We start from the raw sequence: 24,195 nt of genomic DNA, 5'->3' as shown, positions 1-24,195 counted from the left end.
TGTATGCTCTTTAAACATTATATATTTGATTTTAATGCTGGAAGTTTCAGGCTTTAAGATAACTTAGCTATTTAGCTTAATTGATAAAAAAAAAAATACACTTTATAATTAAAATTTATTCTGGCAGATTGGGGCTTTAAAATAAACTAGCTACATGTATTTAGTTTAATTTCTAAGCCTCTTTTAACTCTCTTAAACCTTCCTAAAAAACTTTTTTTTGACGATATTGTGATAATTTTGCTGTTAAGTGCATACATGAGATAAAATCAAAATGTAGAATTCATAAATTTCTATAAAAAAAAAAATAAAAAAATCTCAAATTTTAGGTATTACGTTATAAAGAGCTTTCAAATTTGTTTTTATTTTCTCCCCATTAATATAATTTGTAGACATTCAAAATTATAACTTCATTTTGAGCTTTTAAATTGAAATAAAAAAAGGGGGTTGAATATAATAAGTAGAGGAATGCAAAATTATTTTGAACATTCAAATATGTCAACTATGTGATACTTTTAAACAAAAAAAAAAAGAAGGATAAAATGACTGAATGTCTTAACTCGGCAAACTATTTGTCAATACAGTTTCCTTGAACATGACTAAAGAAAGGTTAACAAGACGTTTGAAATGTAAGCCATGTTGGTGTAAATGAAGAAATTCTATCAAAATACAATGAGAAAATAGACACTCATTCATGTTTGGGTTGGAGAATAAAAAAAAAATCTTTGGTTGTTAAAGTCAATAGGTTGTTAAGATCAACTTGCTCTTAGAAATAACTATTGTCTGATAAAAGACACAATACTCAAGAATTTCCATACAAAAATTCAAAAATGTTGAGGAAATCTGAAAGCAAATATTTGTGGGTTTAATTTTGTCTGTCCATTAAGTTAAGACGATAAATAGTAGCCATGCTCCCGACCAATCGTATTTATACAGATGGTTTAGGTTAGACGAGCCCACACCACCTCTCCAAGCTTGTTTCTATGTAATGCAAATATTGTGGAATGGTATAGGCCAGATTCCATGGTGCTTCCTTCAGTGATAGATTGGCTAGTTAATAGCGGAGTAACATTTGTAGGTATTTGTAGTGGCTTGAGGGTGATAGCCTACTTGTGTTGTGTCGTCTGATACAGTAAGAAGTTTGGATAATTGGCTCTCTCTCTCTCTCCATTATTAGTACGAGTTGCCCGCCTGCTGCTGAGAGCCCGGCTTATATATATTTGTTCATAATTATAACTGCTGGAGTGACGAGGCAAACTTGTTATATTCATAATTTAGTTATTACTCGGTGTAGACAGATCTGAGTCGGTTATTCTCACGATTTGTACACAGTGAAAGGCTTGTACTGTAACTTAGATGAAAATAAGCAGTGATTACAGATTGAAAGAGACTGAATTTTTTGGGGTGTTTTGTTTAGTAGGAGTGCTATTTAGTGATCATTGAGAGCTCTCTAGTAGGGTTTAGTAGCTGTAAGACAGAAGGCAAGCGATGACATATTAATGAGTGGAGTGAACATATAGTCAGTCATGTGAAAACCTGTGATGTGTTTAGGACTACTGGTGTCAGTCAGAAGTGTGTTGTAATACAGGGAAACAAAAACTCAGACTGTTCAGTACGAATTAGTACCAGAAATTTAGTAAAAGCAGTGAGTGTTATTAATTGGATTAAGTGATAATTTATCAATTAAATTAACCAAAAAAGGGTGTCTGCTGTGATTATTTTGAGGGTCGGAATTAGAAAAGAGTTGTTACCGATACCTACAGTCAAAATTAGTACCAGAAATTAAATAAAGGCAGTGAGTGTTATTAATAGGATTAAGTATTAATATTATCAATTGAATTAACCAAAAAAGGGTGTCTGCTGTGATTATTTTTAGGGTCTGAATTAGGAAGAGTTGTCTCGATAGATATCTATTCGTGAAGCTGAAACAAGCTGGAGGCTAATACTAGTTAGTAATTGATCAAGTGCTATTATAAACCAGTGAGTCTCTACTCTCAGTTAATGGTATGAGAGTAGTCAGCATACAGTGTATGACAAAGTGTTATTATTCTTTAGTTTCTTAAACCAAAAAGTATTCAGGACAAAATTTTCTATTTATTTTCAGTGATTGGAAATAACTTCAGCAAAACAGTAATAATTTAGGATTGTGGATTTAAGAATTAGCTGCATTCATTGAATGGTAAGTTGATTTATTTTATATATTTTTTTTTATTTAACTTGAGATAAATCTCTAGAAATATGTGAACTTGTGAAGTGTATGACTTCTGTGATTTGCATGAAAAATTAAAATTATCATTTTGATGTTTAAGCGGTAAAGATTTCTCACGACATTAAATGTTATACATCGTCAGATTTAGCCAAATTACTGAAATATGTTGCCATCTTAAATCAAAACGGTTTTAAATCAGTCCAATTACATAATGTTGAAGTCTGATACATGTAACTGTTGCCCCTTTAGTGAAAACTGCTCTAAATCAGGTTTACTATAAGAGAAAGAAAGACTATACAGAATAAGATATTGTCTGTGGGGTAGGAGAATAGGTGTATGGGGTTGTTGGATTCGTGGTGGTGGTTGAACACATGTTCAGATGCTTGAATTTCTCTTATATTTGCCAGAATAGCCCAATACACCAAAATGGTTTTTACTGGGGGATTTTTTCAAAGGCTTTACCATTAATAATATCGTAATATTAGTCTTAAAAATTCTTGTTTCAATTTGACCCCCTAATGTTCAAAAATTGTTTGGTGGAAATGATAGAAGTGCAATGATTGCTTGAATTTCTGTGATTGGGCCCTTGTTGGAGTATTCTGTAAAACATTCAATTATTCTGGAGTCGGCAAATGAACATATTTTGGTTAATGGGGAGGTGGAAATATTGTTTTTAATACATTATAAAAAAATTATTTTAAATCATATGTCGGTGTCCGATTATAATTTGGACACACTTCAAAGTTTGACGTACACGTATCTGACATATGTTTCAAGTTTTGTATATTTCCTAAGTGGGTTTCCTGTATAAGAACTTAGCTTCGTTAATTTGTCGGTACTCGTTATCGACTGGATTCAACGCCATTAGCCATTATAAAGCTAATTAACTCATTTTTCTCAATGACAATATTTTTTTGCAAATATTTAAATTGCTTTTCTTCAGAAACCTATCAATGCGTTTATCTGAAATATATGAAATATTGATGGATTTTTGATGCAGTTGTCCCAAGTGGAGTAAATTATTACACCCCAGTTGTATTTTAGATCATTTATTAATGAACTCAGAGAAATCTTTTTTTTTGTTTAAAAATCTATGGCATCTGCATATTGTTATATGATATTGATTTAAAAGTCCATGTGTTCTGCTTATTGTCAATGGCTCAGTGGGTAAGGTGCTGCCTCACTAACCAGGAAGTTTTAGGTTCAGTCCTGGTGTTCGCTGAGAAAGTTCCTTAAGATTTTCCTACCTGGTTCCCCCTTTCAGAATGAAATGAAATAAAATGGGGTTTAACATCCTACTGTTCTCCAACTGGGCTAATGAAGAGGGGCATATACACTAAGTAGTGTGTTATGAGGGAAATTTGTGTTTTAACCAGATTGATTGAAACACTAGAGCAACACTAGAGCAAAATTACTCTTTTTACACACTACATGGTGGAGAAAGTAAAAACTAATACCATGTTTTATTTCATTTAAATTCCCCAGTTGTCTGTCTAACCTTCTGGGCTTTCTCCAGGTCCTCCTGTTTCCTCCAACCGCTAAAGACCCCTATGCGCAAGCGAATTATGGAAATAAAACTGAACCATGTGTTGGTTTCGAAATGACCTAGTTTGTGTCGAGTGGATGTTAAACCCCATTTCTCTCTCTTTCTCTTTATTTAAGAAAATTTTCGTTATAGCATACATACAGCATGGTGCAGAAAGTAGGAACGTAAATTCTGTTTTATTTCATTTCATTTCCCACCCATGTACATGAAAAGGAATTGCGTTGCCAGTTATGAGACTGCTATGTTCAATACTTTACACTTTCGTTTTAAAAATTATCAACCACATTCTTGAATTATTTTATCACATCTGATCTACACAGGATCAAAAACCTACATGCACTTAAATGTTTATAAAATCTCGTTCTAAATATTAAATATGTCAATTTATGAACCCATGTTTGGTAAATTCATCATTTCTAACCTTTGATAAATTTCACCCATATTTTTTTAAAACCTTGAAATAGTCATTTTTATTCACATATGGCTCAGTAAGCACGTATTACTTAGTTCACAGGAGCCGGTGTTAATGGTTACTCTCGACAAATTTTCAAAGACGGAATTTATGTCCCTCCGCTTTTTATTTCTCGGTTAATATTTTTTTTCTGAAGTGATCTACGTTACTGTAAGAAAATACAAGGATTTTTATTGGCCAATTTTACTATCTCTGTCTCATATTTTTATGAGTTTGTTAGAAAAATAATTTTCTGGTCTATTAGGAGGTATTTTATGAGTACCGACAGTCGATGTTGCCACCTGTGAAGTTCTGAGTGATTGAATAGAAATAAAACAAGTTGTCTACTGGTAGGCCCTGTATTTCTCAAGTCCTGTTCGTATCATGCTGGGGTTTTACCATGAGAAAAAAACATTTCTCCTTCTGCTTCTTTCTGTGCGATTAATTACTAGACATACTGGTGGCTTATTGCTGTGAATAAAATAACGGTTAATGTTCTGTGAACACAAAATTTTGGCCATTTTGAGACTAACATATGCAAGGTAGCAAAATTTTGCCTTGACAGTGACATTTTTGATTTCCATTTTTCAAGGGCTTTGCGGGCAAATACTCTTGGATTTTGGAGGTTCTGACAAGGACAGCTGTCTAGTGGTTCGGATGGTATGGAAAACCAAGATTCTGTTTACAGATTGCTGTGCACGTAAAAGATCCCTTGGCAGTTGGAATTTGATATAAAAGTAGTCTGTAGTGCCGGGCAAAATTTCCCTCATAGCACACTGTATGGCATGTGCCCGTCTTCATTAGCCCAGTAGGACATTAAACCCCATTTCATTTCATTTCATTTATACTTGGACATTGCTATGGAATGGAATGAGGTTTAATGTCGCCTCTACACAATATTTTGGTCATTTTGAGACTTACATAGTCAAATTTTATGTCATGTGAAATGCAAGGCCATGTTTTCTGTCCATACTCCAACGATTTCCATTTATACTTGGACATTGCTATGGAATGGAATGAGGTTTAATGTCGCCTCTACACAATATTTTGGTCATTTTGAGATTTACATAGTCAAATTTTATGTCATGTGAAATGCAAGGCCATGTTTTCTGTCCATTCTCGAACGATTTCCATTTATACTTGGACATTGCTATGGAATGGAATGAGGTTTAATGTCACCTCCACACAATATTTTGGTCATTTTGAGACTAACATAGTCAAATTTTATGTCATGTGAAATGCAAGGCCATGTTTTCTGTCCATTCTCCAACGATTTCCAGCTCTCGAGGCTTTTTGCATTCTAATTTGTACACCTGCGGATATTCCTGGACTGGAGACAGCTACTCTTGGCAAGTGAAAGTTAACTCTCCAGTTCCTCGAGACTAACTGTAATAGATTTTATTTTAAGTGTATTTTCATGATGGGAGCCAAAATCTGCAGCTATGGAATTCTCAACCATTTCCAATCTGCAGCCATGAAATTCTCAATCTTTTCCAATATGCACTATGCAGTCATGAAATTCCAACGGTTTCAATCTGCAGTCATAGAATTTCAACAGTTCCAATCTGCAGTCATAGAATTTCAACGATTCTAATCTGTAACTTTAAAATCCTCATCCTTGTCCAATCCACAGCCAGGGAATCTAAATTTCACCCGCCATGTTTCTGTTCATGAAATTCATGTTCAGTTAGTAGAGATATCGTGGTTATGTGGCATTTATTTAGCGTGATTTCGGACTGATATTTGTTGGCATCCATTTGCGATTCCACATGATCATAATATATTTATGTAAGATTGATAAACATTTGCCCTCTTTATTTTTTTTTTATGACATGGAATTAAAGATATGCTGACAATTTGAAATATGGCACTGATAATTTTTCATTCTGGTTATCTTTATCATGGAGTTAAACAATCTTTATATATATTTTTTTAAGAGCTAATGTAATCAGTAATCTAGCCGAGTGATTTGTGTCTGTAGGTAGAATAATATTAGTTTGAAATGGCTGAGGCAAAGTATATTGTGTTCTTGATCAAGGTAATGATCTCTAGTTATACCAGAGAAAGAGGGAGGAGAGATAGGGAAGGGGGGAGAGAGATAGAGATAGTGAGGAGAGATATGGAAGGGGGAGACAAAGAGAGAGGGGGGAAGAGATATGGAAGGGGGAGAGAAAGAGAGAGGGAGGAGAGATAGGGAAGAGAGAGAGAGGAAGGAGAGATGGGGAAGGGAAAGAGAGAGAGTGGAGATATATGGAAGGGGGAGAGAAAGAGAGAGGGAGGAGAGATAGGGAAGAGAGAGAGGAAGGAGAGATGGGGAAGGGAAAGAGAGAGAGTGGAGATATATGGAAGGGGGAGAGAAAGAGAGAGGGAGGAGAGATAGGGAAGAGAGAGAGGAAGGAGAGATGGGGAAGAGAGAGAGGAAGGAGAGATGGGGAAGGAGAGATGGGGAAGGGAAAGAGAGAGAGTGGAGAGATATGGAAGGGGGAGAGAAAGAGAGAGGGAGGAGAGATGGGGAGAGGGAGGAGTGATAGGGAAGGGGGAGAGAAAGAAGGGGGAGAGAGAGAGAAACAGGAGAGAGAGAGAAGGGAAGAGAGACAGAAGGGGGAGACATAGAGAGAGAGAGAGAGAGAGTGTTTATCTACACAAACTTATGTTTATGTCGTGTTTTGCAAATAAACTCTTGGTTTGTTGATTAAGCTTGATTTGAGTGGAACGTTTGTGAAATATTTAAATGTGATAAAGAAGAGATTAATGGACGGAAAACCAGGATTTAGATAAAGGCATGTCTTTAATAAAAATTATTTCTCTACGAATGTCAGATGTCGTGGAAGATCCTTATGTAAGTCTTATCAGAACAAACGGAAGTTAGATAAAAAAAAGGCAAATTAAAATATCTGTACATACATGTCATGTGCAATCTGTATTGATAAATTGCTTCACGATATTTTGTTGACAGTAGTAACAGTTAATGGCTGCTTGAGAGAAATAAATAAAATATGTCTTGATACTGTTGGGATGACAATTAATCGACCCGATTCCTCCTCCCTCTAAAAAATGGCGAAAATTTGAAAGGTTCCATAAATTTTAGATTAAATTTTAGTTCAGTTTCTTTGATTGCCACCAGTTGCCTGATGGTAAACAGATTTTCCTGTTAGGCCTTTATATAGGCCTTGAAATGTTTAATATGTTTACCTGTATGTTTTATCTTTTAAGCTGAAGATAAATCATGTACATATGTATTTAATATGATAATTTCATGGGCAGATGCCAATAAAACAACATTTTACCCCACCAAGCACCTGTTTAACAAATATTAGATAAATGTACATTTGTATGCTTGATTAAGATACCGCATGGTTCTACCTAGAGGAAGTTGCTAACTCAGAACATACAGAATTAATATTACTTAAGTTTCACATTTAAATAATGTTCTAATTACAGTATAGTTGAAGCAGGTGCTTTCATCCAGACACAGTCTAAATGCGTAAATAAACATTTCGAAACGGACCAATTCCTCCATTTTGTATAAGTGAAGATTATTCAGCTGTTTTAGAAGTTTATTGAACAGAAAGTTAAATAATGCATTGAGTAATATCTCAGCCTAACATTAAGTATCCACAGACTTTTGAGTACCGGTAGTCTTGACTAATCTAGCCACTTGCTAATAGAGCACAGTACCTGCTTTTGAATACTTGTAGTCTTGACTAATCCAGCCACTTGCTAATAGAGCACACTACCTGCTTTTGAATACTTGTGGTCTTGATTAATCTAGCCCTTGCTCTGGAATTTTCACAAGAGTAATGATTGGAGTTAAGATAACAAAAACTTCATTAGCCTAGTTGGTGTAGAAAAGTAGAACGTTAAACACCCATTTTAATTCATTTTATTTCCGTACACACATTAAAAGGGCGTCTTATCAAAAAGCATATTGGTTCAATAATGACAAAAATTGATGAATCCAAACGCAAGTTAATTTATTGCCATTTAGAGTTGCCATTCTTTTCAATTTGATTTCATGATGTCATCTAATTGTGTCTTAAAACGTAAGTTTGATACGAAAGAATAAATCATTTCTGTCTGTGAACATCAAGATCAAGATGACATCAAACCTCCATTTTTTTGATTTAATCATCTTAGATAATCTGAAGAAAATCTGTCAATCCTTAGTTTTGTTAAATTTAAATATATAAATTGCCTATTAGCCTTGAGGGATTAAAATTTGAGTTGTATTCTCTGTGTGTCATTAAGTGTCATCTATGTGTGAAATAGCTTTATTTAACGTCCGCTTTCACCGTGGTGAGGGGGTTTGGATGGCCGAATGGTTAGCACGTGCGTGCTGTTTCATAAGGCCTGTCAATGAGTCAACTGGCCTGGTTTCGAATCCCCAATTGTACGTGACAAGGAGTAGGGTCGCCTGACCAACCTCGTGGGTTTTCTCCGGGTCCTCCAGTTTCGTCCCACTGCTAAAGACCCCTACGCGCAAGCGAATTATTGAAATAAAATTAAACCATATGTTAGTCCCAAAATGACCTAGTTTGTGTCGAGTGGACGTTAAACCCTCTCTCTCTCCACCGAGGTGATATTGCAGACAAGAGTGTCATCTATCTATCTAGGTCTTTTTATGTCTGCTTCCACTATAGTGATATTGCGGACAAGGGAAGTGTCATATCCCATCCACCTTTATATATGATGAGCATGGTGTACAGATCTATTGATAGCTGCAATAATAGTCACGTAGACATGAAATCGAGAATTAAAAACCGGTTTTGTTTAAAAACCCTGCAGGGGGTGTTGTGTTTATTACCTTTTGAACAAAAACATAGTCACTCTTTGATAGGCATTTAGTAATTGAACATATTAACTCAATGTTTGGTAAAGAAGAGAGTATGTTGAAACATCACATAGTAATAAATCCAGTAATTGGGTATCCATAAACACTGGTTTTCATCTGTAAAAAAACAGAGAACAAAGGGCGAAAATCTTTTACATCTTGATTTGTATATAATGTAGTTTTTTATGTGTCTGGGGGTAGGATGGCTAAATGGTTAGCACCTGCGCGCTGTATCATAAGGTCTGTCATTGAGTTAACTGGCATGATTTCGATTCCTCAGTTGTACGTGACAAGGAATAGGGTCGTCTGTCCAACCTTGTGGGTTTTTTTCTGGGTCTTATGGTTTCCTTCCACTGCTAAAGACCCCTACGCACAAGCAAATTATTGAAATAAAATTGAACCATATGTTAGTCCCAAAATGACCTAGTTTGTGTCGAGTGGATGTAAAACCCCATTTCTCTAACGTTCGCTTCCAACTCAGGTGATATTGCATTACACATAATATGATTAATGAATAAATGACATCATGACTTATTAATAGTATTTTCTGTCAAGTGGAACTATAGGTATATTGTCGGTTATATAAGTTAATGATTACCTGTTAACGAGACTATTGTAAATTAATACCTTTTGATTGGAACAATACACAGGTGAATGGAGGAAGATTAACTGATTGTTGTCAAGTACCTGTAATCAACGTGGGGACTGGTTCCTGTGTCTTAAAGGATTATATACATTGTTTCCATCTCACGAGATTTTGGTTAATTACCTGGGGAAGGGATTAAATACATTGTTTTCTGTTTCTTGAGACCAAGTTGATTACCTGGAGAATGTGTGTCCATAGCAATTGTTTTCATTTAATCTGCTATAAGTAGGTGATAAGTATAGGTGATTATTTACCTGTGTTATGATATCTACACAGGTAAATACAGGTGTAACAACAATACGTCGTATCATAATCACCTGTATAAAGTCAATTATAGTAAAAAAAAGGATAGGAATATTTTTACATTAAGAATAAATGTAAATAAAACTTGTTGGTTCCTGAAAATGATCTATTTCAAGTGTCCAGATGATTTTTTACCCCATTTCTTCGCAAATAAATTTGTTAATTTCAAAATGACCTAGTTAAAGTGTCCACAGTGCATCTTTTCTTCCAGATTTATGATTGCCTATCATGTATTTCTCAATGTGTTTCGAAACATTAGTGATTAACATAAAATTACGTTTCTTTAAATTTGATAGTGCACATAAACTGACTGTAAAAGATCTCTTGGCAGTTGAAATTCAAGTTGTCTGCGACATCATAATTGTGGAAGCAGAGGTTTAAACAACCGAACAAAAATAAATAAATTGTAGAATTCAAAACACCATCCTGAATTATGCTTCCAAATCTGATTTAAGTATTTTCATTACTTCAATTGATACCTCTTCCTACTTCTATTTGCTCTAGGCAGCCATGATGAAATTCACACAAAAACATGTTTGTTTTTAATTACATAATGACGATAAAATGAATCACGGAGGGGTTTATATCTTCCATATTTTCATTTCTTTGAGAAGTTGTCAAAGGGGACAAACATCATGTCTACCTCAAGCTCCAGACAGTACATTAAACTTTCAGGGGAAAAACTATTATAGGCCTAATCAACATTTGATCCAAGCAGGTTTTCTACTAATGATTATCTCCCTTGCCTGCAGGCGTCTGCAGAATCAAAGGAAATGATTATGTATTAATTAAAGGTTATGTAACACAAGATGGAGTCTCCATGAATCCCTCGAGGTTACTGAATTGTAAACAATCTAGTTCGCAGAAGAAAGTCAGTTTCCATGTGTCTTTCAGATTGAGACAGATATAATTTACTTGAACAACAAAATAAATATTATTTTGAAAATATTTGAATTGGAAAACCAGAAGTAATGTGTATGTTGGACCTCCCTCTGTGAATGTTGTTTTATAAACTGTAACAATGTGAAATGTATGTCTAAATGAAACAGGCATTATGCAAGGGGTAAATCTGCCTATTGCAAGTTTTTCTTTATGACCAAAAAGTTATATAAATTATTAATTAGACATTAATAAACTTACCAAGACCATAATCAACTTATGATACCATCAGATGGCTGCAATATTGAATACGTTTTGTGCTTGATGCGGTTACCATAAAAATGGATAATCAAGACTTTGTTTATTATCGTAACAATAGTAGTAATGACAATCAAGGCTATGCCATAATGGTATCGCGAATATCTAGGCTCAGAGTGAAGTAATATGACTGGAATTTTCAGCATATTCCCTTTTCATTATCTATTTGTTAACTATTATAACGAGAACTGTCAGCTCTTCATGTAATCTTATCTAATGCCCCTATAACATTCCAATGATCTATATGAGAGCTATGGTGACTCAGTGAGTATGACGCTGGCTCAATAACCAGGAAGTCACAGATTCGATCCTGGATTTGGCTGACATTCTTTCTCAGGATTTTCCAGTCCCCTTTTCAGTCATGCACTAAAAATACAGCATGTTGTAGATACTGAATAAATATTGTTACAAAATACAATGCTGAAAATATCAGTCAGTTGGCCTGCATTTTCTAATTTCTGATCTATTTTCTTAAAGAATAAAACATTTGGGAGTTGTTGAAATGGGGACTAAAAAGCAACAAAATCTGTGAATAAAGATTTCTAGGTCTTATTATCTGTGGACATAAAATGTGTCTTCACATTCTGACTGACTGACTACAACAATTAATGATCATTTTAAGGGGTTTAAAGGCAGTGGAAAAGGATTCTCAAGAATTAAACCATTTGTTACTGACATGTTTTAATGCCCTGTCTTTCAGGGTTTAATTTTAGGGGCTGGTCATGTAAGAATAGATCTTTAAAGTGGTTTTATTTCTGTATCCATGTGGTCTAGAAGTGTCGCGACTATTTCACGGTGGTTACTTCTGATGTTCAGTTTTCTCAAACAATTTAGGGGTTAATTTTAGGGGTTGGATGTAAGAATTAAGGTATAATGTGACTTTGATTTGGTCACCAAGTGGTGTAATAAGAGGGTTGCATGTAATTCGAGAAGTCTGGGATAATAAAGGGATATTTAAAACACAATAGCGGTTTAATAGGGGTCGAGGTGAGCCTTAATAGTCCACGGCAACATCTGAATGCTAGGGGGTGGAGGAAGGGGAGTTTAAAATAGTCCATTGTTAGACTATTTATCTCTTATTATCTGATATCATTACATCATCAAAGGAACCATAAAAATCTGATACTGGTTTGTTTTTTTCTTTCATTTAATGATGAAAAACTGATAAGACGAAGCCATTGTCTGCTAGGCCCAATGTCCCAGAGGCAAGTTTATAGAGAGGATTGAATTATTTTTGAAGACATGTTATGGGGTGATTATTATCTGTCTGAAGAAAAGGGGATTAATTAATAAGAAAATGTAATATTATATTATCAAGGATTATTTATTGTTGTATGTAATTCCAATTTCCTCTTATATAAGGCTACACCAAGTTGAAATTTAGTTCTTAGGCAATACCTAATAAAATTTTAGGTTTTTGGTTGCAACACCTATTAAAATTTTAGAGTTTACTGAGAACCCCTTATATCTGTCAAAATATTTTATTTTTTGGGGGGATATCTTTTAAGAATTTGCTTCGATTTTCTTTATGTGTCAGATTTTCACTGGATTTGAATCCAATCTGCTGCTCAACGCTCAGTGATCATTCAATCAAAAAAGGATAACGGAGACTATTTTTTTTATCGCACTGACTTTAGGCCTGAAATTCAATCGCTAATATCTCAGTTCAGAGTGACTGAAATTTTCAGCATATTCTCTTTACACTATCTAGTTTTTAACTATAATAGCGAGAACTGTCAGCTCTTTATTTAATCTCCCATAATGTATCTTTAAGTAATGTTAATGTATACTTTTGTTTGTTATGTCATGACTTGATTTAATTATATTTACAAATCTTTACAACTAAAATGGAAAAGATTAGAAAATTAAATACCAGAAATATGCATTAATTCCTTACAAACAATTTTTTTTATGGATTAAAAGAAATTAAGTGTTACTATATATGGCAGAGTTTAAGTATTTTTTATGTAACAATTGAAAATCCCTCCTTTTTTTTTTGCTTTTACGAATTTGTGAATTCTTGTGTCATGAAAAAAAATAAAGAATATATTTAAAATAAAAAGTTTTGTTGAGAAAACAACAAGTGTATTTTTGGTGATTTTTATATAACATTTGATTTATGCTTAAACATCTGTTAAAGCTAAAACATGTAGATGGTATGGACAGAAAAAAGAAAATCAACTTAAATAAACTTTAGATATTCTTCAAGATGGTATCTGTAGGTACTAGAAATTTGATATACAGTGTGAAGACTAAAACACAATTAATATATTCTGATATTTTTTTGGGTGGGGGGGATGGCTGAATGGTTAGCATGTGTGTGCTAAAATAAAATTCTGGTTTCCTCCCACTGCTAAAGACCCCTATGCGCAAGAGAATTATTGAAATAAAATTAAACCATATGTTAGTCCCGAAATGACCTAGTTTGTGTAGAGTGGACGTTAAACCCCATTTTTCTCTCTCTCTAATATAAAATTCTACCATATGTTAGTCCCGAAATGACCAAGTTTGTGTCGAGTGGATGTTAAAACCCATCTCTCTCCCTCTCTCTCTCTGATAAATGATTTTGTAAAAATGTTAACTTTTTTAGAATTATGATAGCCTACATTTGGATAGAAATAAAACATAATTTGTTTTAAATTCAATTTAGATAATTTTGAACAATTTTGTACAAAATGTGGATGTTTTTTTTTTTCAAGTACTATATTCACATAGTTAAAACAAATAATTTATTTGTAAATTGACTTCAAATTTGTAAAAATGTTGATAATATTTTTTTCAATTATGATAGCCTACTTTTGGAGAGTTATACAGCAAATAATTGATTTTAAATTCAATTTAGAATTTGGTAGGAATTTTGTCAAAATGTTGATAATTCATTTCTGTTATCATGTTCGGGTAGATATATGGAAAATACTTATTTTAAATTGGCTTGAGATTTTTACAAGTAATTTTGTAAAAATGTCGATAATTTATTTCGACAAATGCTCAACACTAAGATATTAGGGTGGAAGGAGACAGGACTAATTTTACTAATTTTGGGTATTCTTCGAAAAAACCTTATAAATTAAAAGTAGAGTAATCATAAAGCCATTAAGAAAACATAATTTTGAGGAAGTTTGGTCAATAATTAATTGAGTAATGGTGAAACTATTGAGTTTCTATGACTTGCTATTGTTCAGCCCTTCAATGGATGAGTAATTCATAAACGAAAAGCATTGTTAGGCTTTCAGTCAGTTTTTAACAAGTGATTGTAAAAATATTTTTATTGATTTGAACAGTTATACCCCATCCTTATTATTACAGCATTGAGTAATAATAGATGATGCTGGAGGCTTGATTAGGGTGAATTGTGTAAGATGGTGTTAATATGTATGTTGGGTTCCACTTGACTTGATATAGGTGTGTCCTAATTGATCCCCTGATGCCTCTAGTCTGCCCACAGTCAGTGAAGGAGAAAGTAGCTTGGTGTCAAGTACAATAGGTCCCTATTGTTAACCAGTATGTAAAGTCAAGTTGAAGGGTTGAACGTTCAGTCTCTACCCAACATTGGACCCCATTGGACCCTGTACCTGTCAAGATTTACCTTGGATAACGAAACGAGAAAAGTTCACAGCTTAGTTTGTTTTGTAACAGTGGGTATAGAAGTCGATCACCTGCGTACCTTCTGTGTGACTGTTTGTGGATATATAATCATAGACTTGGAATTCTTGTCATTACTTGAAGTCAATCTTTAGGAGTTGATATCTTTTGGTGGAAATCATTCTTAAAATTTGTGTTTCTAATAAAATATAAAAAACAAGGAACATATCATGTTAATGGGGTAAGATTTAGCTCATGTTTTATTTTTTAAAATTTAATTATTTGAATGTATTTCGAATTATAAAATAGACATTGCAGGACAGCCCAGACTATACAAGACAAAAAATTACATGAACAGAACACATTACATATTTATTTTTGAAAATTGTTAGAATGTTTTTCTAATTGTGAAATAGACATTACAGGACAGCCCAGACCAAACAATACAAGTTGAAAAAACAACCAATCATAAACAAAATACATTGAAATAAATTAAATTATTTTAGGTTGGAAATGGGGTAGTTCTCTCTCTCTCTCTCTCTCTCTCTCTCTCTCTCTAAGCTTAGAAAGCACATTATCTCTCTCTCTCTCTCTCTCTCTCTCTCTCTCTAAGCTTATAAAGCACATTATATCTCTCTCTCTCTCTCTCTCTCTCTCTAAGCTTATAAAGCACATTATATCTCTCTCTCTCTCTCTCTCTCTCTCTAAGCTTATAAAGCACATTATCAACAAGATTGAAACATTGCTTATATTTAATTCAGTAACTGTATTCTATAAAATTTTAGGAGGGTTGGATGGCTGAATGGTTAGCACTGCACACCTCTCTCCCCATAAAGTTTTGTGATTTGTTCAAGTTTTTTCATGTTTTAATTTGACACTGTTATTGTGATATACGCATACTGCTGGTATTTTTTGTTTATTGCTTACAATGTCTGTGTAGCTTGATTCTTGTTCATAGGTTTGTCTTAATAGTTTTCTTTGTGGGTTGTTTGGTCCTCCTGCTCTTACTATTAGACTTGTCGCAGAAACAGGATAGTCGCTTCTATTAAATTCAATAACTGTATTCATTTCAGTTTCATGTTTTAATCGGGTCTTTAAACATGGTTTAAACTTACACTGTTATCCTATCAGCTTCAGGTTTTAATCAGATCTTTAAACATGTTTTAAACTGTCATCCTGATATGGACTGGTCATATCAACAGGATAACGATGAGGTCATCTAGTACAGAATTATGTATAACTGTGGTATTTTGAGACAGTATGATTAAATAATGAGTGATGATTAAGGAAGGAATTTCAATCATCACAAGACCAGGTTACAAAGGTCATAATTGTTTACATTTTTCTATTGTATTCATGTGATAAATTGTAATTATTAAAATTGTCAGAATTATTCTACTAATATTCTATAATTATATGGATCTGTGTTTTAATCTGTTTAGTTTAAATTGTTGTTTTAATAATATAGAAGTTGTTTTAATAATATAGAAGTTATAAGGTTGGTGTGTTTTTTTGTGTTAATAATATAGAAGTTATAAGGATGGCGTGTTTGAATATGTTATGTTTAAATAGTTTTAATTGTATTGTATTGAATGAATTATAATTTATTGACTGTTGCCAAGATTTTGAGGGTATCAGTATTCTATGACTTTAAGACAGTTTTCGTTGGGACCAGATTAAAAGAGTAATAGCCAACAGGGGTCTAGAGATTTAATAAATATATTCTAGATTAAAACCGATTTAGGGATTTGAAAGGATCTTTATCAAGGGTTTAAAATGAAAATTACAAGTATAAGGGTCAGCTGAATAAATAAAAGCACATTTCTTCTTTATGTTTAAACCAAATGGAGGACAATATCTTACATAACTAGCACATGTCAGCCCAAACCACACAATAGTCAGACCAGTGATTCAATTTTCTAGGATTGGACAATCAAATATTTTATCACCTTACACCGCGCGACTGAAGTGTGACTGATCTATTGAAGAAGATGTTTGATTAGGCGTCTACCTGCTCCTTGATTCGTAATTGAAATATTTAAATCTTTTCTCTAACGGCACAATGATACGAGTGTCCTTTCAAACGACATTGTGTACATGTCATGTTATGTGTGTTTTTCGTCGTATTAATATTATTTGACGTTGAAGCGAGTGAGGCGTTGAAATCAATACCGAGAGACAAACGCAGGGTAAAACATGAGTTATAAAAAGATGGACTAATTGATCGTTTATCAAGACATGTATGTAAAATGTGAGATAACAATATAAATAAATAAATTACTTTAATTGTATAAATTTAAATAATAATTTTAGATTAATTTAATTCTCCCTTGAATGGCATTTAGTAATTGGAACATAATCAAAAACACACTTTTATGGAATAACAATTACTATGGTTTATTTCACTGCAACGTTTCAACAAGGTTTCACAAGTCGTTATCAAGCATATACACATGATAACAACTTGTGAAACCTTGTTGAAACGTTGCAGTGAAATAAACCATAGTAATTGTTATTCCATAAAAGTGTGTTTTAGATTCATATAATTCTCTATTATTTGATACTGATGATGTTGATGTTGTATTCAATTCAGTTGCAAGCTACAATATTGTTAAAGTTGAATTTCTAAAGGGAATATCAGTCCAGTATATTCTATGTAATATACATATATTTTATATTACACAGTAGTTAATTTGTATATATGATATGATAATCCTATATTGTACAGTTACATTATGTATATTCTATGTGATATATGCAGTAGTTGTTTATATTTAGATATATACATTATACTGTGTTGGTATGATATGTATGTTTATTGTTAGGGTGGATATTACACAGTAGCCAGTGTATTTTCAGAGGTATATATAATTAGTAAATTAGTTAATTATTAGTATGTTCTATTAAACAGGAGTTCTGTATATTCACGGGAGTTCTGTATATTCTATTAATACTTTTAGGGGAATGTTGTATATTCTATTAGTGATATTGTATTAACTAATACACATTTATGGGTTATTGTGTATAGATGTGTCTTATTATGACTTCAAGCCTGGATAATTGTTTTTTTATTAATACAAACCCTTTTGTGTTAAAACCTGAATTTTGACTTTAATTACAATGATTTGAACTTAAGCAACAATTTGCATTCAAACAATTTGCAATCTCCAAAAGATTATTGACTCAACTTCTACTTGGATCAAAATCTGACCTGCAATATTTCACTAAAGTAAAAGTTCCGCTAAAGTACATTCCATGTATTTGTATATGGATCAAATGTTCGACTTGGTAAACCACACACTAATCGGTAATTGTCATATATAAAATAAGATACATGCTTACTAATTAATACCGTGGACAACTCCAAAGGCACATTAGTTTGACGCCAATATTTTACGATCTAAGTCGGTGGTTCGTCCAATCACTTGATTTCTCATCAGTCAGCTCATTTCTTCGAGGTCCTTTAATTACCCACAAGTCCCTGTGTAAACAATGATTACATGCGAACGTGAGGTTTATGCTCACATCAATTTGAACTCTGACTCGAGACACCGATTGAACAAAGACGAAATGTTTCTAGAAGTCGCCGATAGTCAAAATGTCTAATTTACTTTATGTAATGTTACATTAAAACTGGCTTTCTTAATTTGAGATACAATTCTAGTTATAAATCATAAAAGTAACGCCACATTGTCTGTTAAGTTTCATTTAAAGGCTTTAAAAAAAACATGTTGGAATTATCTCCCCTTGCTGTAGACATTTTCTTTAGCGTCATGGTGATATTAGCCAAGGTATTAGCCGAGTAAATATGCTAAATTTTAAACAAAGTTTGTCTTTAAACACGAAATCAACCTTGCTTCGTTGTCTTTTCAGTCTTAATCCAGAAAAAATGCTAAAACGGTCGTGTGTGTTTTTAACAAGTAGGTTAAAAAATGGCGATTGTTTTTTGGTATTTCTTTTGTGGTATTGAGAACAGTATGATTTTATTCAGTGGAATTTTGAATGTCTAAATTGACATTCTGAAATGATTGGCATAATAATATGGTGGTGTTTTCTTTTTTTCTGTTACATGCAGTCTTTAAAGATGTTGACAATTTTTTGTGGAATTATAATTGGTCTGGATGTTTTTTTATTATTATTATTATTATTTCATTTGGTGCAAATTTGCATTTATTGTTCGGAAACAAATGCCTTTGTTTGGACAAAATTAACTCGCAGCACACTACATGGCGTGCACCCACCGCCTTCATTAACCCTGTTGGCACAGAAATGAAGGACATTAAGTCCTATATCATTTTATTTGATTTTGATTCTTTTCACTTTTCTGGAGGTTGGATGGCCGAATGGTTAGCGGGTGCACGTTGTATCATAAGGTCTGTCATTGAGTGTACTGGCGTGGTTTCGATTCACCGGTTGTACCTGACAAGGAGTAGGGTTGCATGTCCAACCTTGTGGGTTTTCTCCGGACATCTACGCGCCAGCGAATTATTGAAATAAAATAGAACCATATGTTAGTCCAGAAATGACCTAGTTTGTGTCGAGTGGATGTTAAACCCCATCTCTCTCTGGATTAGTCTAGTCTGGTTCTTTGAATTTGATTTTGTATTTCATTCACTTCTCTCTGGTGAATCGAATGAAATTCATTTCTATTTGTGCATTTATATTTAATTTGACTGTGCTAGCAACCGTCAGAATGATTTGGTGTTTTTTTTTTGGTTCAATTATCCAGCACAAAGTTACCCTTGTAATAAAAGAGAAGTAATTTAAAATCAAGATCATAAAACGACATGCAAATATGAGTCAAGCCATGAGATGGAAGATTTATCGCGGAGTGAAAATTAATTTGTGTCTGGCAATTTTATTGTGTGGCATGTTTGGGAAGCCAACAAGACATCATGGAGAGGCAGTCGGTCATTTTTCACATGGATGGGATGTTTCTCGTTTTGTCAGACGGACCAATTAAACAACATTATTATCAAATTGTCTATAGGATGATTTACCATGATATCTTTCCAAAAGAACAATGGCTGATTTGAAGAGGGACCCTGGGTGAGCAAATACTGGGTTATTTGTCTTCTTCTGTAGTCAATTTCTCTCATTCTAAACTGGTCAGCCTGCTTGAAGAGTCCGCACACGTGAATTGACAATTTCCTCGAATATTGATGGCTTTAATTAACATGTGTAGAATAGAAGCACGGGGCTGAAGTGGCCATTATCAGCTGAAGCCAGCATGTATTTTGATCACGCTTTACTGCTCTCGGAGCCGTTACCGAGTGTCTACTGGAGCTGAATCACAGACGAAGACAGGGTTATATTTTTTTTCATTTGTGAGTGTGTGTGTGTTGTCGTTGAAGTGAGTATAGTCAATGTATAGTAGTATCCCGTCGTCATCGACAACAATTCAAGGATGTGATTTATAATAGTAGAAGTAGACTGGGGATTATTGTGTGGTTTTTTTTTGTGAGTTAACATGCGAGTTACACAATGGTGAATTGACACAAGGTAAAATAAACACATTATTCTCCTTTATAAATTACAAATAATTCAAGTGACATTCTCATGTTGTGTGTTTTTTGGTATTTGCACTTTTTGATGTGTCGTGGAGGGTGATTGTCAAGGGTTGGTTAAGGGTTGTTTGCTCGTCACAATTCATGAGTAGCACGATGTAATAAAATGTACTTGACGACTCGTTTGTGATTAAATGGTAGATGTTCAACAGAAAATGTTACCTATGTGAATTTCCCAAATCTGTAAGAAGTATTATCAGGTGTTTTATCAGGATTAAGCATATTATTCTGTCTTGATATAAGAAATGTATGACTAATACACATAAAGAAGCCATAGGCAATGCTCTGTCAATTATGTTAAAAAGGTTGAATAACAAATTAGAACTATTGGACTAAATTATTTTGACATAATACTTATATTAGTAATAAACATAAAGAAGGGATAGGCCAAACTCTAAAAAGGTTGAATTGAAAAATTGGTATTGTGCTCCTGTATGTAATAAGGATTAAAGATTAAGGATTAAGCATATTAATTCTACCTCATGTAAGAAACACTTTACTACCACGTCTTGCCAGAAGTAACTTTATTTATTCCTTCTATTAATTTAAAAAATTTTAGCCTCAAAATAATTTAGCAAATTCTTTATGCACTTATCCTAAGTTGAATTACTAGTATGATTCTATAAAAAGTATTTGTGATTTATTTTGAAATGATGAATCAATTGAATGAAATAACGAGAAATTACGGAACATGTAAAAAAAAATTAATAGGGTGTACATTTCTGTCTTTATATACTTCTATACTGATTGTATTAATAATGGTAGATCGTAAAAAAATAAATAAAAAATTTCAATATATTACGAACAAAATATCACATATGGATTTTTGAGTAATTGAAAGGATTTACATCTGATTTGGTTCCAGGAAGGAGAAAAAAGGATTCAAAATGCTTTTAGCGTATTAGAATGTCTAGTGGTCGTCGATTCGTCGTTCATTGAATGGGAATTACCATCTCTCGGTTATTCATAGCAAGTGTTCTGCTAATGGATAGAGTAACTGGAAGTCTTCGAAAATATTCTAGATTTGCTAATGAAGAGATTTGACAAAATCTTTTTGAAAAGCGAAAAAAACTGGAACCGTGGAAACAGGATGTGTAACATATGTATTAGATTTTAAAAACTTGGGATATCTTTGAGGTTGATTTAATGTAAAGCGTTAATGAATTACTTATAAATCTATATGCCTGATTAGATTTATATTTACTGGGCCCACATGGTCATAATTAGAGGAGTTAATTTATTATTAACTTTACATGTTGACATGTGAAGAACTCAAACAAGGGTATCAGTTGGTGGAAATTAGCTTGATCATTTGTTAAACTTCAACAAGATGGGAAACACTTGTGTCAGAGATTCCAGGGTACTGATACATATAATCAGATTTTGACACAAGATACAAGGGCTGATTGCCAACTTTTTTTTTTTTTTGTAGTCAAAAGCTTAAAACCAGTAAGGGGGGTTGGATGGCCGAATGGTTAGCGCATGCGTGTTGTATCATAAGGTCTGTCATTGAGTTAACTGGCGTGGTTTCAATTCCCCAGTTGTACGTGATAAGGAGTATGGTCGCCTGTCCAACCTCGTGGGTTTTCTCTGGGTCAGCCGGTTTGCTCCCACGGCTAAAGACCCCTACATGCAAGAGAATTATTGAAATGTATTGAACCATAGATTAGTCCCAAAATGACCTAGTTGTGTTGATTATACACCACGCCAGTTGACTCAATGACAGACCTTATGATAATGATACAACTCGTACGTACTAACCATTCGGCCACCCAACCCCCCTAATTATAAGTTAAACAAACCGTTTAAGTATATATTAAATAATTTGATAATAACCAATGTTGTATAATGATGTTGCTTAGAAACGCTGCAGTCCGGGCAAAATTCTCAAAAAGATCAATCTGTTATGGTAATCATACTTCATCCTGTCCTTCCTTGTATGATGTACGATGAAAAAGTTTCTAAATGTTAAAAACATTGTGCTTTTATTGAACGAACATGGAGACAGAATTAAAAAAATTCAAACAAAAGAAAAAACCAAGTTAGAGTGCAGCTTAAGCTATCTATATTTGATTACTGAATACCATTCAAGAGTTGGTTACACACATCTTACACAATCTCTCGTTTTTATCTCGCAAAAACGACGACTTAGCGTGTTCTCACATGTAAGTATGTTGGCCACTAGCAAAAATCCTTACTTTCTAAACGTTGGAGTGTTTATTTTTGTCACCATTTACTTGTCTTCAAATCAATTTTCTTTGCTAAGTTTTTGTTTATCGTGTGCTATAAGACAATAAGATCTAGGGTAGATTATTGTACGTATCCCAGGGGAACGGATAATACAGAAATCGCTCTGGCCCACGATCGACACATGTAAGTTGGGTTTTATTTTCTGTGTAAGATGTTATTAGATAATATTGGAAAGAAATGGGTGTAATGTTTCGTTGTATACAAAATGGTCATTTTGAGACTAACTCAAGCAAATTATTTAAAAGAACACACCAGTTTATATTTTGCTGCCAATTTCATCTAAACTAATCTGTAAACCAAAAGTAATGGGTTGTTCTTCTGAATAGTTTTTAGTGCCAAATTTGTTAGATAATGTAGGAAAGAAATGGGTGTAATGTTTTATATACATGCTGCTTTTGCGATTAAGTGAAGCTAATTATTTATTTGACCACATCAATTTGTATTAAGGTTTTGCTTCCTATTTGCCGAGGAAAACTAAATTAAAAACAAAAACTCCTTGGTTCTAAATTTTGAATAAGACATTGTTCATGACAATATTAGAGTGATTTCTTAAAGCAAAGAATAAAAATCTGTCATTGAGTCAGCTGGCGTGGGTGTATGTGACAAGGAGTAGAGTTGCCTGTCCAACTTCATTGGTTTTCCCAAGGTACTCCATTTCCCTCCCACTACTAATGACCCCTGCGCACAAACAAATTATTGAAATCTAATTTAACCATATGATCAGTCCCGAAATGACCTAGTTTGTGTCGAGTGGACATTACACCCCATCTCTCTCTCTCTCTCTCTCTCTCTCTCTCTCCTTAGCCCAGTTGATGCTGTAAGTAGGATGTTAAACCCCTATTTCATTTCTTTGGTATTTTGAATTAATGGAGTTTAGGCAAAAAGAACCAAGATGGAGGTGACTCCAGAAATTAATTCTGATTTGATTAGCATGTATTTCATGTTCTGCGTTTAAATACTGCTCTACCAAGAAGTTTTTTGTGTGGCTTATTTACAGTCCATTAACTTGTGGGTATTAGTTTGTTCTCGGTTCAAGTCCCTGTGTTCATGTATAGAATTTTAAGTAACGTTTTACATTAAGTCATGTTGTATGGTTCGTAGTTTTACATAATAAGATCAAGAGAAAATAATTGCCACTTTGACATTTTCCGTTTGTAAATGAATGTTTGAATAAGGATGTCGTATTGGAAATTATATATTCGTCCGACATTAAATTCGAGAGAAATTGCTAATGTTGGTTCTGGGATAAGTGGCGTGGGAAGTGGAAAAGTTTTAAAGCATACACTGTATTGTTCACGAAAGCTGTCTACTATCTTTGACTTATAGTTTAAATTTGGAATTTAAACGCCAATCTGACTTGGTGAAAGTTCCAATTTGTAATTTTTTTGTTTAGCTAAGTTGACAGTTTAGACCTCTAATAGGTCGGTTCAGACGCTTTTTTTTAAACCATTTCATAATCGCTGGGGTTTTTAAGACAGCATCGTGTTGCGTTCACACGTACTATAAGCCAAACCAGTTAACTATTCTGACCTCTTCGGTCGGAGGTTAGAGTTAACTACGCATGGACGCATGGGTAGCTTCATATTTTTTATTCGGTTCTTGCACGCTTTCGATAG

At 33.6% G+C, this 24,195-nt stretch overlaps 1 protein-coding gene and 1 long non-coding RNA gene across 7 annotated transcripts in view; one reads left to right on the top strand and one right to left on the bottom strand.

Annotated features, from left to right (window-relative positions):
- Positions 1–24,195, top strand: part of LOC126827498 (plexin-B) — a 310,132-nt gene that overhangs the window by 220,638 nt on the left and 65,299 nt on the right. For 5 of the 6 annotated variants that reach the window (XM_056102566.1, XM_050556896.2, XM_056102565.1 and 2 more), the window contains one exon: positions 2,102–2,176. The gene's annotated coding sequence lies outside the window, so the exon portion shown is untranslated. Of the gene's footprint in view, positions 1–1,079; positions 1,643–2,101; positions 2,177–24,195 lie in introns of those variants that run through there. The other variant, XM_050556894.2, reaches the window with a different exon arrangement.
- LOC126827636 (uncharacterized) lies at positions 8,978–18,326 on the bottom strand. The gene is made up of 3 exons (XR_007682812.2): positions 18,105–18,326; positions 14,845–14,961; positions 8,978–9,151 (listed from the first exon to the last, which is right to left on the bottom strand). It is a non-coding gene; the product is annotated as an uncharacterized LOC126827636 (long non-coding RNA).

The sequence above is a fragment of the Patella vulgata genome, chromosome 7, assembly GCF_932274485.2.
Source record: "Patella vulgata chromosome 7, xgPatVulg1.2, whole genome shotgun sequence".
Classification (NCBI taxonomy): domain Eukaryota; kingdom Metazoa; phylum Mollusca; class Gastropoda; family Patellidae; genus Patella; species Patella vulgata.
Note: the sequence above shows the minus strand (reverse complement) of the source record. Positions and strands in the feature narration are given on the sequence as shown.